Raw genomic sequence first — 4739 nt, 5'->3', positions numbered from 1 at the left:
GAAGGTCTTTACCCAGTGGTGTAGATTAAATTCTTTTGACTAGGAGGCAATAGCTTTCCCTTAATGGATCTTCAATACTATAATGCTGGGAGAGGTAGGGTGGTGGTAGGAGGAACTGGGAGAAGCTAGGGATGAAGTAGGGGGAAAATATGATCAAAATACATTGTATGCATGTATGAAATTCTCAAATAATTAATACAAATATTTTTTAAAAGCTATATTTAAAGCTTGGCTTTTTATGTCTTACTAACAAAGTAGAATTTGAAAATAATTGTTACAACAGTGAAAGAACAAGAGGCGCCTGCAGAACCCTGAGAGCAAAACACTGTTCCCTCCAGAAGACATGTAGTATGTTGGACACGGAACCTTTGCTTAGGAACAACCACCAAAAATTTGACAATGTGGGAGATGGTAGCGTTTCTCCCAAATAGCGACTTAATTCTAAGCAATCCCATTTGGTGAATAACATTGGCCAGATTGCTTGGTTTCTTGAGAATATAATAATAAACGAAAACAGAGCCTTTCAAGTGATAAGCCAACAAGTATCCCAGGGCTGATGTCAGCAGATATTTCAAGAACAAATTCTACAGATGAGACACTCGGGGAGAATGGAAATAGATCATCCATTCTCAGAAATTAAAATGATGTTGTATCTGGGGTAAAGAAAACTTAGTGTTTCTGAAACTTATGCAACATATACAGAAACAGAAGAATATATATTGATAAATTCTGAAACAATTTGGGAATCTTGGGGCAAACATTTTTTGTTGCTGATAGCTTTAACTTTTCATTATCAGAGCGTTTTTAAGGTATGACTCCTACGAAGCTGTATGATTTTGTAATATTATTGTGCCATGATGAAGTCAGACATTTGAAATGTAAATGAAATAGAGGTTTGAAGCACAATAGAAAACCTTTCTTTTCTGCACTATTACTCCTGGATGGCAGTCTTCCTCTCATGTAAATAATCTTCAGGGTCTGAATTCACCACCCTATTTACCTCTAGTTCTCTGGTGCCTGGGCCCATCTGCCTTTTCAACTTGATTTTTTATCACATGATCACTTTTGTGGGTAATATCTGTCCTTCCTCTTTCTTTCGTGGGACCTAAATTCTTTCAGAGTTACTTCCATTGAAATCTTTGTGTCCATCAGAATCTCAAGTGGCGGCAGCAGCCTCCAAACTGCCCTGGTCACTGATAACTTTGGAATTGAAAGCCTGGCCATGGAGCTCTTCCTAAGGACAGCTCTTCCATGGAAAGTCTCCTTGCTCATTTTCCTGAGGATGGCTGACTCATGGTGTTCCACACTCTGTCCTTGGCTTTTGTTCCTTTGTCTGTGACTCAGCTCTTCCACGTTTTCTCTACCTTCAGCTTTATTTCTTTCAACTGTGACCTGTGTTGCTGGTTTCATCCTTGGCATCCCAGTTAAGTTATATTTTTAAGGCTTTTTCCATTTTCTTGTTCCTTGTTTATGACTGATGGTTTTCAGCGTTTTGCCTTGTTCCTTTGGCCGTGACTCTGACTAACTGGAAATTGCTGATCAAGGGATGGTGGTGGCCACTGTCTTGGGCTCTCTGACCTGTGTGGCCCCTGCCCCATAATGAACTCATTTGTGATGTTACACCACATTTTCCTTTCCTGAATTACCACTGCATGTGTGTCCTGTGCTCCTTAGTTCTTATTTATAAAACTGTTTTTTTCTGGACAACACGACTTTTATCACTCCAAAAATGGCTATTCAGCCATTAAAGTTTATAAGTTTTCCAGGTTATTATTGCCTTAAAATATGAGATTGCATCTAAGGAGGAGCATTCTCTACCACATAGTCTTCCCTTTCCTTTTCCTTTAGTTTACATATAGTTTCAGCTTTGTTTCCAAAATCACCATTTCAAAATGTATTTGTGGGCAAGGTGAGGTGGCTAGGTAGGAGGTGTTATTTTTTCCCCACAATGGTCTGCATTATTTATTAAGTTAGGAGTATACACTGTGTCAGCCACAAGTGTGTGGGCTGTCCACTGCTGCCACATTAAAAAAATAACTTTGGGAATTGCATTTCAACTGCAGTAACACCATTCTGTAAGAAAAAAAGCATGCTCAAGTCAATACACAGAGTTTCAGAGTTTCTCAAGATCCCTTGCTTCTAAGTGACCCCTTGATGCAAAGAGTGATTCCAGCCCCAGGAATAGAAGGGCAGCCAAAGGCCCAGGGTTTTTAAGCAGCACGTCAGACACACTTACCTGATGTGACACTGAACTGAGCATCTCTCTGGATGAGGACCAGTCACAGCTGGCACCAAGAGTCTCCACAACTCAGCAGCACTTTAAGTTTCAGCTAAGGCCTCACTCCTCAGAGAGGCAACTCACAGATACCACAGCAGTTCCTGCTGCACATTGGAAGGGTCCAGACACTTGGGGAAGCAACAACACACTCTAATCCACAGTGATGTGAGGTAGTTGGAGAAACAAGATGGTTGATGGCCCTCTACCAGTTGCTGGCCATCATCAGTTCCCATCTAGAGCCCAATTTCCCATTTCAGAAACTCAACAAACTGGAAAGGAAGGGTCATGCAACAGGCAGTAAGTACATCGTGTCACAGGAGCCAGTATAAATGACAGGACATGCAAGTAACAGTTTTCCAAATACCTTTCCCCAGTAATAAAATAATCTTAAAAGCATAATTTAAAGGAAGTGTCAAAAACCAAGTGAAAAAATCATAGTTGTAAACTATCAAAGTCACAGGCTTTCTTGAGGAATCATCCATTAGCATATCAGTCGTGATTTATTGACAGAAACTTCAGTTCAGTGATTTCAGAGTTGGGGGAGCCGCTCCCACTTCTGTCACTGTAAGTATCACTGAGTGAGAGCTGGCAGCCTTTCTGAAGGTAATGCGGAGTTGCCCCACAGAGGCCAGAAGGAGGCCAAAGTAAGGTGGGGAGGGCTTGATAGGCCTGGACAGGATCTCAGGGTGGTACTGCACCCCAATAAAGGATGATCTTCCAACTCCACAATCTCGATCCTCTAACCTTCAACATCTTGGCCAACAAACTTCAAGCCTTATTCTTCCAAGCACTTTTTCAACACTGGATTCACCTTGAATCAGTGGCACTGCCTTTCTTCCAAAATAGTCTGTGTCTCCATAGAGTTTCCTCATGACTGAGTTCTTGGTCTGGAATAGGGTTCTCTTCTTGCCCAGCCTCATGGTTCCGCCTATCTCCCCAGGGTTGTGTTCTGGCATGTCTATGACCATGGGATGACTAGTTTTAGGGTCAAACTCTGTAGAATTGGCATCTTGCCATTCCAGCACATTTCTTGAAAAATGCTACCACCGCCAGCTGCATTCCTAAACACACATCAAGGACCGGCTTCTTCTGTTTCCCAGCCCATGCAATTGCTTGAATTTTTCCTTCTGTTCCTCGAACACCAAATCCTCCTGGAACCAGCACTCCATGAGCCCCTCAGACCTTCTGCCTTGCTTCATGGTGGTAGCCCACGGACTCCTCCTGCAGGGTGCTTGGCTCCAGGTCTGTGGAATCTACATACTTGATTTCCAGCTTGTGGTTAATGGCCAAGGCAAAATGCTCTAGAGCTTTAATGACAGAGCATAGGAATGTGAGAATTTGGTGTATTTGCCCACAAGGGCAATGGAGCTGGTCTCCAGCAATCGATCATGTCTGTCTGCCATCTCTTTCCACTTCATCAGCATTTTTTGTGGCTGCCTCTCAAAAGGAAAGTCAAGTCTCCGGAGAAAGTAGTCCAACCCCTTGCTCTTCCAACAAGGGTACCTGGTAGATAGATGAGACATCATGGACATAGGTCACCTGTTCAGGTTCCACGTGACAGAACATTGATAATATCTCTTTCACAGATGTGTCAAGAGGATTTGAGCACCTGTACACAACCAGATCTGGGGAAAGCCCAAGTCCCCTAAGCTCACGAACACTGTTCTGGTTGGGGTTTGTTTTCTGTTCCTCATTGAACTTGGCTGAGGAACTAGACTGACATGGATATTACAAAAGTTCTCCCTCTTGACCTTGAACTGGAACTGGTGAAAGGTCTTGATGAAGGGCATGCTTTCAATATCTCTAACCATTCCACCAAGCTCAATAAAACACACTTGAGGTTCTAGGCCATCTTCACCTACAGGTGCTAACTCCTGTCTAATCAACCACTCCTGGACTGCATCTGTGATGTGAAGGACAACTTGGACAGTTTTCCCCAAGTAATGTCCTTTGTGCTTCTTGTTAATGATGGACTGGTATATCTTCCCCATGGTCAGATTATTGTCCTTGGTGAGGTGGATATCAAGGAACTGCTCATAGTTTCCCAGGTCAAGGTCAACTTCTCTACCATCATCTAGCACAAAGACTTCTCCATGCCCATGAGGAGAGAATGTTCCCACATCAATGTTAATGTAAGGGTCAATTTTAATTGACCAGTTACATGTAAGCCACATGACTTGAGTATTGTGCCCACACTACTGGCAATGACTCCTTTTCCAATCCCTGATATAATACCACCAGTGACCAGAATGTACTTCATTTTCCTTTTGACCTGAGGCCGGTTTCAGACTCTCGTGTCAGCCCCACTACTAGGCCGGTGGTGAAGCCTGGGTAGCCAGTGTGGTAGGAGGTGTTTTGAGGGAATAATTGATGCAATATTGTTGTAGCTTGAGTGTTCTTGACATTATTTATGATCTGGCACAAAGATAATTTTAATCTCATCCTTCAAGATAACAATAAT

General features: G+C 42.7%; 1 pseudogene; it reads right to left on the bottom strand.

The window, feature by feature from the left end:
• Positions 1-2767: 2767 nt before the first annotated feature.
• On the bottom strand, positions 2768-4538 carry LOC103736924 (annotated as a pseudogene).
• Between the last annotated feature and the right edge of the window lie 201 nt (positions 4539-4739).

Source organism: Nannospalax galili, unplaced genomic scaffold (assembly GCF_000622305.1).
Source record: "Nannospalax galili isolate Female #2095 unplaced genomic scaffold, S.galili_v1.0 scaffold1338, whole genome shotgun sequence".
NCBI lineage: Eukaryota > Metazoa > Chordata > Mammalia > Rodentia > Spalacidae > Nannospalax > Nannospalax galili.
This window is presented reverse-complemented; position numbering and strand designations above follow the sequence as displayed.